Genomic DNA, 12,833 nt, shown 5'->3' with positions numbered 1-12,833 from the left:
TTACTGTGGGCTGTGCTGAAGTGGTGGGAGGTGCAGGGCTGCTGTTTGAGAGGCTCCTGATCTGAGCACAGCTGACGTCCTCCAGGTTCCTTCAAGGATCGCGGGCCTTTCTGTCGCCAACAGTGTGGCTGAAAGTCTGTCAGCACATTTGCTTTACATGTGCTGTGTATTTGTGGGAGCCAATCGTAAATGTAATTAAATACCTAACTAACAAATACTTAAAGCCACAGTTCATACAAAAATCTAATGGACCCCAAATGCAGCTGATCAGCTGAGACGTGTCTGAAGTTTGCTTCTGTAGTTTAGCTCTGGAGCTACGAGGCTAAACTCACACTCACCCTGCCATGGTAAGTGAGTGATGTGGTTAGCTTTTCTGGCTAAGCTCACAGCTTTTTGTGCTAAGTGAGTTGCATGATTAGCTGTTCAGGCTAAGTTATTGACATTGTTAGCTTTATAGCACTGGAGCTATGAGGCTAACGTGGCTAATAAGTAATGCAAACCAACACACAACCATTTAGCATTAGGCTAACTGCATTTCTTCACTAGGATCTTCAAGATGGCTGCTACTACTCTTAACTGTTTGTTGTTAGCACTGTGCTACCATGCTAATTAAGCTCCAAGGCTAAAACTCAGCAAACGTCAGGCGCCAACAAACTTTTTCACCTCTAAATTTTGTTGAAGAGTGATCAGCTATTTTAATATCAGCCCCATCTTTATGTTTGACCATGCCCAGTATAAATCTACTGTGGCATCTTTAAAGTGATAGTTTAGTGAACAACCTAACTGACCTATTCCCCCACCATTTAGCCCAAATGTAGACAATCAGCCAAAACATATTTGGTGCCTGTTTGTTTCTTCAGCTTTAGCACTGGAGCTACAGGGCTAATATCACTAACAAGTAATGGAAGCTTATACCCCACCAATTAGCATAAACTGACAAAAGTACATTGCAGAGCTAAAACAGTAGAAACCACAGTGGTGAGGTGTGAATTAAGTCATGTAAATTAATTAAGTGTATGTAAATAAATTTAAATTGAATGCAAATCTAATTCTTTGCTTAACCATTTAATTAATTATGCAGTTTCATTTTGTGTTTAAGTTGTGTAGAAAATAATAATTCTAAATGAATAAGAGTTAAAATAGTCAAAATCTCATTAATGAAGCTCTTGGATGTTCAATGAATAAGTAAATAAATAAATGGACGTCCAGGCTTTAGAATGGCTGCTACTGGAGCTACAAAGCTAATGTAGCTAACAAGTAATGGTAGCTTATACCCCAACGATTAGCATGGTGCTAACTGCACACCTAAATCATCTCACACTTTCCTTAAAGCAAAAATGGACAATACTAATGAAATTACAAACTTCAGGAATTCAGTGTTCCAGGTGGCTGCTACTGTGTTTAGCTGTGCTAATGTACTTTAGTCCATGTTTATAAGTAACATTGTATTAGAGACACTGAACGTCCAGTGATGATTTAGCAGTTAGCATCATGCTAATTACTTCCATTACTCGTTAGCTGTATTAGCCTCGTAGCTCCAAGTGAATAACTTAAGCACCCCAACATGTTTTGGCCTACGTTAGCTGTACTGCCACTTTCAGGGCACTGCCAGTGTCGCTGTGGCACTGTTAGCCTTGCTAATTGGTGGGGTATCAGCTTCTATTACGTATTAGCTGCGTTAGCCTCGTAGCTCCAGTGCTAAAACTAAAGAAACGATCTTCAGGCACTGAACACGTCTTGTCTTATCGTCTGTGTTCTTTGAACGACTACTTTAAGGCCACTGCTGGTTGTGGTGCTGTTAGCCTGGTCCAGAATCTCCATAAATGCTCATGTTCGGTTCCCAGCGTCTCTCTTGGGCTGGACTAATGGGGTTATTGATCATTCTGACATGCCGACATTTCTCTAACCCACATGAAGAGCGGGCTCAAAGAGAGCGCCGTCTGAAGCGGGATGCATTTAGATTACTTCATTCCAGCCCGGGCGGACCTGAGAAGCCTTCAGAAGACCGCTACCTCAGGCTCGGCCGTCAGAAGATAGCCGCCTCGCACGCTCCGTCCACTCTGGCATTTAACCGGCACCTCTTTGAATATTGGTCACGCACCGCTGAAGATATACTTTCCGTTCCGCTTGAACGCTCCACTGAAGAAATCTCATAACACGCGGGTCGGGAGGGGCCGGCAGGGGGCGTCGGGAGTCCTGCGGTTCCAGTTATGAAGTCATTTATTTCTCGTTTTCACTGTACGAGCTCAGACTTTCACCTGTTCCTCTGTTAGTGTTCATCATTAACATGCCACGATGATGCATGGACGCTCTCCACTGGACAACACTGCAGAGACCGTTTAACCGTCCTCACATTCATCTCACATCAGCTGTGCTCGCCAAGCAGGACGAGAGTGTAACAAAGGAGAGATTTAACCAAAAATTAAAACAATCATATATATTATTATATATAAAATAATGAAAGAAACATTCATTAACAACAACAAATATTACTTATCAGTTCAGTCACGCCTCTAGAGGGCGGCGCTGAGTGTCGTTTGTTTATTTGATGTTCGTTAATGATGCCTTTAGAGGGCGGCGCTGAGCGACATTCGTTTATTTGATGGTTGTTAATGACGCCTTTAGAGGGCGGCGCTGAGCGGCGTTTGTTTATTTGATGTTCGTTAAAGACGCCTTTAGAGGGCGGCGCTGAGCGACGTTTGTTTATTTGATGTCCGTTAATGACGCCTTTAGAGGGCGGCGCTGAGCGACGTTTGTTTATTTGATGTTCGTTAATGATGCCTTTAGAGGGCGGCGCTGAGCGACATTCGTTTATTTGATGGTTGTTAATGACACCTTTAGAGGGCGGCGCTGAGCGGCGTTTGTTTATTTGATGTTCGTTAAAGACGCCTTTAGAGGGCGGCGCTGAGCGACGTTTGTTTATTTGATGGTTGTTAATGACACCTTTAGAGGGCGGCACTGAGCGACGTTTGTTTGATGTTTGATGTTTGAAGTAGCTAATTCCATTAGTGCTCATGGTAGCCCTGTCACAGTTAGAAATGTTGAAATAACGAGTTACTTTTTAAATTATCACTGTAAACATTTTTCTGAGGTGGCTTAACTTTGCTAGGTCGCTAATACTAATGTTATTAGCATGTATGCTAGCACTGTCCCAATCCTGACCCTCACTCTAAGGGACGTCGTTCCTGCAGCTGCCGCCCTCGGACACTCATATCCGGAAAGTGCTAAGTGTTCATTACCTAAAGCCCAACACAGACTCAGTTCTACTGAACATAATAGAGTTATAATTCGTTATTTAACTCAACTGTGCATTTCAATGTAGCTAACAAGCAGTGTAGACTTATGTACACCGATTAGCATGGTGCTAAATGCATGTGTAGATCATCACTGGTCTCAGAGTGTGGAGGTGTTCAGTATCTCTAATAGTCTTGATGATGTGGTTTCTGACTCTGTGTGATTCACTGTATCTATAAAAATGGACTAAAGCACGTTAGCGTAGCTGAACACAGTAGCAGCCACCTGGAATACTGAAGTTGCCTGTTTTTGTTTTTATAGATTTTCTATCATATTTGAAGCTTTGATGTCGTGATTTAGGCAGTTAGCACAATGCTAACTAGGTATGAGCTTCCACTGCTTCCATTGTTTTAACGTTGACTGCCTTTTTCCGTTGTGTAAAAACGGAACTCCTCTAGACTTTTTCTGGAATCCTGAGTTTAGCCGTTGTAAGTACAGCCTTATCGGCCGTTTGAGAGCCACTCATTAATGTTGAAAGCGGTGTCTCTCAGTTTCGGACGCCACTCGGTCGCAGCGCAGCTCTCAGCCGTTTACTGAACTGATACGCTGTTTGTGAATCAGACGCAGCCAGCAGCTGTTTGAAGCTGTCAGACGGCTCCAGATATTTCCTTAAGACTCTCGGCAGAGATTCAAACTCGCGGCTCGTTGCCGAGCGGATCAGCGCACCTGCAGCCGGCGCGGTAATTACGAGTTTGACGAAGCGGCGGCGTGGCTAATGGCCCTGTCAGGCCAAACAATAAATCAGCGCCTTCCCTCCGCTGCCCCACGCACTCAACCTCCATCAAATAACAGGCGGGCTCTGCCTCTCCCCCCGGAGCGCCGCGCACAGATTAGCCGTGTGATTGACATCTGTAAGGTCAAACACGGCCAGCGTTAGCGGCGCTTACAAAAACAATCATTTCTCTGCTCGGCCTGAACTCTGCTCCGCCTCTCGGCTGGGAGAGAGAGAGACAGAGAGAGAGACAGAGAGAGAGAGACAGAGAGACAGGGAGAGAGAGAGAGAGACAGAGAGAGAGAGAGACAGGGAGAGAGAGAGAGAGACAGAGCGAGAGAGAGAGAGAGAGACGGAGAGAGAGAGAGAGAGACAGAGAGAGAGAGAAACGGAGAGAGAGACAGAGAGAGAGACAGAGAGACAGAGAGAGAGACACAGAGAGACAGAGAGAGAGAGAGAGAGACAGAGAGAGAGACAGGGAGAGAGAGAGAGACAGAGAGAGAGACAGAGAGAGAGAGAAACAGAGAGAGAGACAGAGAGAGAAAGAGAGAGACACAGAGAGAGAGACAGAGAGAGAGAGAGACAGAGAGAGAGACACACAGAGAGAGAGAGAGAGAGAGACAGAGAGACAGAGAGAGAGAGAGAGACACACAGAGAGAGAGAGAGACAGAGAGAGAGACACAGAGAGAGAGAGACAGAGAGAGAGAGACACAGAGAGAGAGAGAGAGAGAGAGAGAGAGAGAGTAGTTTCTGAAAGCTAGCGGCTAGTTTCCGTCCACGCTACGCTAACTGTGTGCGACAGCAGGAAATATTATGCTAATATTAGCGGCGATGCTGATTAGATTACGGCGGCCGTGTTTGTGCAGCTGTCTCTCTTTGCTCGGCCGCGCTGCCACCGCTTTGGTTCTTGTGGAGAATTAAGGCTGATAAATACAAACATCTCTAACCGCGAGCCCAGCGAGCGTCTGCTGATCCCACCTTCTGTACGCCGAGGAAACACAAGACCAGCCCGACTCACAGATCCTCAGACTAAACCCTCTCAGAGGAGGCAGAGAGAGGCAGCAGCATCAGCCTCAACCACACTGAGGCCTGTCTACATACATACTAATGAATAATAATAAAAATAATGAATTATACATGCTGAATAGTTCATAGTAGATATGGAAGGTTTAGAGTAGATATTGAATACTTAATCATAGATACTGAATAATTCATAGTAGATACCGAATAATTCATTTATATATGGCTAATTAAAGCCCCGCCCACTCACACTGAGGTTATAAGGAAGGCTGATGTGAGCCTGCTTTCTGAATGAGGCACAGCCAGTCAGAGCAGAGCTCATTTACATTTATCATAAAGTCTTAAAGGTACAGTAACAAAACCAACCTATTTGTATCTGAGGAGTAAAGACAGGTTGGAAAACTATGACTGTTTTCTGGTACATAAAGTCACAGAAATGCTGAAAGATAGACAGCAGGAAAAGCGTTGGGAATGGGCCCTTTAACAGGGCTGGGGATCCGGCGGCTGTGTTAAGCGGAAGAAGAGAAGAAGCTTTAGATTTGCAGGAGTAGAAAAGCACTTTGAAAAAGTGAGACGGTGCTTTTGTTTAATCCCGATCGATGGTTTGGCGCCTCCGGCTCTTAATCCCCCTCTCTGTCCTCGCTTATCTCTGCATCGCTACTCGCTAACGCTAGCCGGCCTTTTCCCCCTTTCTTCTCCGGCTCGAGCCGATAATTCTCCCCACAATGGCAGAGCGGCTCGTCTCCGTCTCTCAGTGAAAGGCTTCCTCTGACAGCCGGCCGGGTTTTTCTCTATCTGCGCCAGAAGCGCCCAGATCAATACGCCTGCCTGACTAGCGCGACTAGCGCACGCGGCTAGCGTGACACTTCAGGTCATTTGCTTTTCTTTGAGGGATGGATGAACCTGCCTGGGAGTTTGGCTTCAGATGATGAGGCTTCTCGCTCTTCTCTCTGTCTCTCTCTGAGAGACTCGCAGAGCGAGAACAGAGGGACGTAAACATGCTTGTGACGTTTTAGCCTCTCGGGCTAACTCGCCGCGCAGACTCTCAGCGCTCAGTGTTTACAGTAAAGTCTGAGCTAAACTCAGATGCTCGTCAGCTCCTTATTCCTCAGTTATGATCGAGTTACTGTAGTGGATAAAGTCGAGGATTAGCCGCTAATGCTCAGGATTACAGCCCAGAGCAAAATCTCGTAATTAGCTCGCTAGTCATTATGCGCTCATAGCCTTAGTTAGATTTTCCAGCTAAAAGAGCACATTTAAAGAGCAAACATCACAGAATCGAGGAATTAATGAGCTAATTAATGCTCTTTTAGCAGCATTACACCAAGTATTAGTGGTAATTATAAGTGTTACGTACCACATATACAGCATATTTGCATATTTAGTATAACTAAGTATTAAGTATAAAGTATTAAATACAATGTATTACAGATTAAGTTTAAGTATAAGTAAATAGTACAAAAACAGTTTAATCATTACATCATGATTAATTATGTTAAGTAGTAATGTATAAATACCTACAATAAGTATTGAGTACAAGGCATTAATTATTACATATTAGTTTTAAGATTAAGTATAGTCATAAGAAGTAATATTAAGTAGTAGTGTATAAGTACTAAGTATTAAGTGTAAGTAAGTATAAGTTATGTATTACATCTATGCTTTAAATACTAAGTATTAGGTACTATATACAATGCATTAAGTATTAGCATTAAGTAGCTTAAGTAAACATAAGTTATACATATTAAGTTAATGTTTTGAGTAGAAGTAAATATAAGTACTAAGTATTAGGTATTAAATACAAAGTATTAAGCAAGTGCTACATATTAAGTATAAAGTATAAGTAAGTTACTATATGTTTTAACTTTGAGGCATTGAGTATTTAGTATAAGTATTAAGTATTAAATATGACACATCTAGTATTAAATACATTTTAAGATTGAATTTTTAGTATTAAGTATAGGTTTTCATGTGTATTGAATTTACATTTTAAGTATAAACATACAAGTACTAAGTAACGTTTAAGCATTAAGTGTAAATACTAAGTCATAAGTATTGATATTAATTACAAGCAGTACAAGTATTAAGTACTATGTATAAAGATTAAGTATTAAGTATAAGTTACTATGTGTTTAAATTATACACGTTGAGTATTTAGTATAAGTACTAAGTATAAAGTATGAAGTACGACACATTGAGAATTAAGTCTTAAGTAGAAGTATGTATAATTTACTGTATGTACTAAATTTAGGTTTTAAGTAGAAGTAAGTGTAAGTCCTGTCAGGTATTAAGTATGAATTCATCAGTGTTGAGCTCCAGAGCAGCGCAGCAGGATCTCCAGCATCTACAGCTCTTTAATGAATATTTCTGTGAATGTAAATCCTCCAGCTGCCCTCGAGTCACTGAACACGTTCCAGCTCCAGCCCTTAAAGCAGCGATCGAGCTATTTTTAAATCCCAGACGTTCCCAAACATTTTTATCACTGTGTTTTTCCAGCAGACGTGAACTCGCAGGGGTGTTTTCCTTCCCACGAAAGAGTGAAATAAATAAATAATCAAACATTAAAGTCAGTAATCTTCGTCTGCGTCTGTGGAAAATATTTAATTTACTGAACGAAACTATCTGGTTTATATCAGATTAAAGCTGTGAGCCACATGCTCCTACTTACACAAGCACACCAGACACTAACTAGTGATCTGTCAATCAGCTGTTCTTCACTGATCCCTCTGTCTGAGCTCCACTTATACCATCTGTGACGTCTTACATACTAAAACCACTCATAATTCATTTTACATGATCGTTTTCCAGCTTCTCTTTATCCCTCACAGGTAAACAGGCTGCTTCTGTTACTGTGACTTTAAGACTGGTATATGTAAATGAGCTCTGTTCTGATTGGCTGCGCTGTGTTGCGGCCTCTACTCCGGCCTGAAACGCTCCATATAACTTCAGCATGAATGGGCGGGGCTAAACTGCCATAGGGCGAAAAGGGTTTATGTTTGTGACATCACAAGCACGATGACTTTAAAACGGGCAGTTTTAAAGCAGCAGAAAAGTGTTTGCTTTTCTGTGATACGGACCCTTTAATACGGGTTTAGATCTGTTATTAAAGCCTCACCAAGGACACGCCCGCTGTGTTTTAGTGTTGCAGTGTTTGTTTTGTCTGCATTAATAAATAAACAAACAAATAAATCAATAGTCTCAATCCATGGAAGGAGCTACAGGACTTGCGTGACATTTATTTGAATCAGCAGTTTAGCTCCACCATTCAGCTACAGCAGTTTAGCTCCACCCATTGAACCTACAGCAGTTTAGCCCCACCATTCAGCTACAGCAGTTTAGCTCCACCATTCAGCTACAGCAGTTTAGCTCCACCATTCAGCTACAGCAGTTTAGCTCCACCCATTGAACCTACAGCAGTTTAGCTCCACCATTCAGCTACAGCAGTTTATCTCCACCATTCAGCTACAGCAGTTTAGCTCCACCCATTCAACCTACAGCAGTTTAGCTCCACCATTCAGTCTACAGCAGTTTAGCTCCACCATTCAGCTACAGCAGTTTAGCTCCACCCATTGAACCTACAGCAGTTTAGCTCCACCATTCAGCTACAGCAGTTTAGCTCCACCATTCAGCTACAGCAGTTTAGCTCCACCCATTCAACCTACAGCAGTTTAGCTCCACCATTCAGTCTACAGCAGTTTAGCTCCACCATTCAGCTACAGCAGTTTAGCTCCACCCATTGAACCTACAGCAGTTTAGCTCCACCATTCAGCTACAGCAGTTTAGCTCCACCATTCAGCTACAGCAGTTTAGCTCCACCCATTCAGCTACAGCAGTTTAGCTCCACCATTCAGTCTACAGCAGTTTAGCTCCACCATTCAGTCTACAGCAGTTTAGCTCCACCATTCAGCTACAGCAGTTTAGCTCCACCCATTCAGCTACAGCAGTTTAGCTCCACCATTCAGCTACAGCAGTTTAGCTCCACCATTCAGTCTACAGCAGTTTAGCTCCACCATTCAGCTACAGCAGTTTAGCTCCACCCATTCAACCTACAGCAGTTTAGCTCCACCATTCAGTCTACAGCAGTTTAGCTCCACCATTCAGTCTACAGCAGTTTAGCTCCACCATTCAGCTACAGCAGTTTAGCTCCACCCATTCAGCTACAGCAGTTTAGCTCCACCATTCAGCTACAGCAGTTTAGCCCCACAATTCAGCTACAGCAGTTTAGCTCCACCATTCAGCTACAGCAGTTTAACCCCTCCCATTCAACCTACAGCAGTTTAGCCCCACCCATTCAGCCTACAGCACTTTAGCCCCTCCCATTCAGCCTACAGCACTTTAGCCCCACCCATTCAGCCTACAGCACTTTAGTCCTGTCTGTTTAGCCTGCAGTTTAGCCTTATCCGGTACAGAACACCCAATCCGAACAGAGCTCATTTGCATATATCAGTCTTAAAGGCACAGTCTGTGTACTTGTAAAGGACAAAGCGAGGCTGGAAAACGTATTTTAGTCCATAAACTCAGGCGGACGTTATCAGGGGCCCTCAGGGAGAAATGAAACAGAAGAAGAATGTAAAATGTGGACTCTTTAAAAGCTTCCCGACGGCTGGGCTGGAGAATTGTTTTAGAAAGCGTCTAAAGTGGATCGGCGGCGCGGGAAGCTCGAGGCGTCCCTCAGGAACGATGAAGCCATTCCCATTCAGGGGAGATAAGAAGCAGAGGAGGAGGAAGAGGAGGAGGAGATAAAGTCCTTCTTCCCTGCAGGGCCTCCGCCGTGGTCAAACACGCAGCTGTGATTGACAGTACGGCGACTGTAGGCCGAGCAGGAGTTCTCCGTAGTGGCCTTTCTTCTCAAATAGCTCCCTCAGGTGATAAACACCTCAGCTTTGTTTTGAAGGACATGGACAAAAAGACGGAAACAGGCCTGGGTGGCTGTCCTCTGAAAAGCGCAGTGGTGGACTCTGAGGGAACCCTAAAGCACTGTTAAAACTGATAAAAACACGTAGAAAACAGCTGAAAGCTCTCAGATAGTGTAGACAAAGTGTGTTCAAGGCGATGCTGCATCTCCACGAGGACTGTATAAGGCAGTGTTCTGCACTCCTGCACCTGTACATGCATTCATTTACCTTGATTTGTTATGATTAATTACATATATACAGACTTTAAATTCAGAAACGTTGGGGCAGTTTGTGAAATGCTAATACAAATAAAAAACAGTGATTGGTAAACTCAGTTTGAGCTGAAAACAATGCAAAAACACAATATCTTATGTTTCATCTTATGAACTGTTGTTTTTATTTGCAAATAGCAGGACAGGAGCATGTTTACTGCTGTGTTACATCACCTTTCCTTTTGGAAACACTTAACAATCATTTGAGGACTGAACACAAACTGATCCAGTTTGGAAAGCAGGCCACAGATGTGAAGGTTACCCAACAACACTCCCCCACACCATGACAGACAGATTTGGAACACTTTGGGTTGGTAACAATCCAGATGATCCTTTTATTCTTTGGCCCGGAGAACACGACGCCCATTATTTCCATAAACAATGTGAAATTGTCCACAATACATGTTTCTACTGAGCTTCAGTCCGTTTCAGATGAGCTCGAGCCCAGAGAAGTCGGCGGCGTTTCTGGACGTTGTTGATATGTGACTTCCACTGTGCAGAGTACAGACTTAACCTGCATTTGTTCATGCAGTGATGGGCAGCGCTTATCGATAACAGAAACATGTTTGTTTTTAATGCAGTGCTGTCAGGGGTCAAAGGTCACATTGTGGTTTTCAGCCTTTTCCTTCACGCACAGAGGTTTCGTTTCTCCTGATTTTCTGAATCTGTAGATGATATTATACAGTGTAGAGGATGTGTCTGTGCAGGCGCTTGCAGAGAAACGTTATTTTTAAAGGGTTGAATGTTTTGCTGATGCATTTTTGCCTCGACTCCGCCTTTCCTGGAGGCGCCTTTTATAGGCAAGCATGATTGAATCACACGTTTAAGATGTGTTTTGAATGTTCTTAGTCTTAAAACGAACACTTTTTTTGTTGCAGGCATCAGTTTAAGAATGATTCGTATGATTCATAATGATTCATTTTCAGAATAAAAAACAACACAAATAATAACAATACAAAACAATACAAATCTCATCTTTGTACTCTTTGTATAAATACAGGTCAGTGTGGACAAATCGCTGCTTTCAGTTTTTTTTTGGAATTTTGTTATTGAAATTAATTTAATACTTTTTTTTTGCAATCTACACTCTTAAAAAAGATGGTTCTTCAAGGGTTCTTTAGTAAAGAAGATGGTTCTATATAGAACCATCAACACTCAAGGAACCCTTTGCATGGTGAAATGGTTCCTCAGATTGAAGGAGGATGTGTTGTAGTACAGAACCTTTGGGAAAGGGTTCTATATAGCAGCAAAAAGTGTTCTGCGATTGTGAATGTGAAGTTTGTAACAATAGAAGAGCCCTTTTTGATGCTATATAGAACCATATACAACACATTCTCCACAAAGAAACCTTTAATGTGTTCATGGTTCCATATAGAACCATTTTCTTTACTAAAGAACCCTTGAAGAACCCTCTGTTTTAAGTGTGATATATTTTACTTTCTTGCTTTGCACCATTTCCTCTGCATAAAACAGCACAGAAAATGTTGACGAATGCGAGTGAAGCAAGAGCACTGGGCCTCTAAAGCCTACAGATATGAATACTCCTCTGAACACGTTTCTCTCTGAGTCGTCCTTCAGCGTAATGAAGGGAGCAGAGCTGGTGCTCACAGTTAAGTGAATAATAACCCGTAATAGGGATCAATACAGTCAGTACAGGCACTTTTAAGCTGCTAACGTTGCTGCCGTTACAGAATGGAGCTGTGGAAGTACAGCGCAGTGAGTTCGTCCTCTGTGGAGCAATGACAAACACACAGAGCCTCCCTTCATCATTACTGGATCCACACCTACGGACGGCAGCGCTAGGCTAATTACAAACTTAGCGTGTGTGTCGTGAGCGTCGGGGGGGAAGCGCTGCGCTTTAATTGCCTGATTGAAATGCAAGACGGGCGCTCAGACGCTGAAAGCTGTTTGTTTGTATTTAGCAGACAGGTAGAGCTCAGTGGGCCGGCGCGATTGTACACGCTAATTAGCCACTGTAGAGGCTCAGTGTTAGCATAGCGACGAGCAGGGCTAATGGATTATCGGAGCTGTGATGGATGAGCGAGGGTCTGTCACATTGAACTCACTTTTAGAGGTCGTGAGACCCGAGAGAACCGAAACAGACGGACTGCGCTAGCAAACAGGAGCTAGCAGAGCGGATTCACAGCTTCACTTGTGTTATTGAAGGAACAGTTCAGCACTTTAGCACATTCCCCCGCCGCAGAACCCAAATGTACTCAATCAGGCAACACATGTTTAGCATCTGAGGTAGTTGCTAGTTAGTTTTAGCACTGGGGCTACAAGGCTAACATAGCTAACTACACCAGTTAGCACCACACAAGCTGAATGCTAACAGCTTTATTCTATATCACTATATATTAGGGAGGCTTTGTTTTCTATGGACCAGGTTTGAGCTTCTGTAGCTGCTGCTATGTTTTTAGCTAAGCTAATGTAATTTAGCTCATGTTTATAGATGAGAATGGGAAGCCACATAAAAGTGGGTTCATGGTTGTGACATCACAGCCATGTTGAATTTAAAACAGCTTGGTTGCCATGTATGATTGTAAGGACGGGAATGTTTACAGAAGTTTTTATTTTAAAAAATGATAATTTTCCATGATATGCTACAAAGCTAACATAGTATGTAAAGCATAGAACTGA

At 42.9% G+C, this 12,833-nt stretch overlaps 1 protein-coding gene across 1 annotated transcript in view; it reads left to right on the top strand.

Moving 5' to 3' along the window:
- The window catches only part of gpc5a (glypican 5a), a 174,869-nt gene that overhangs the window by 159,918 nt on the left and 2,118 nt on the right, over nucleotides 1-12,833 (top strand). The gene's annotated exons all lie outside the window — the stretch shown is intronic.

Source organism: Colossoma macropomum, unplaced genomic scaffold (assembly GCF_904425465.1).
Source record: "Colossoma macropomum unplaced genomic scaffold, Colossoma_macropomum, whole genome shotgun sequence".
Taxonomy (NCBI): Eukaryota; Metazoa; Chordata; class Actinopteri; order Characiformes; family Serrasalmidae; genus Colossoma; species Colossoma macropomum.
The sequence above is the reverse complement of the archived record's forward strand: the minus strand, read 5'-3'. Positions and strand labels throughout refer to the sequence as shown.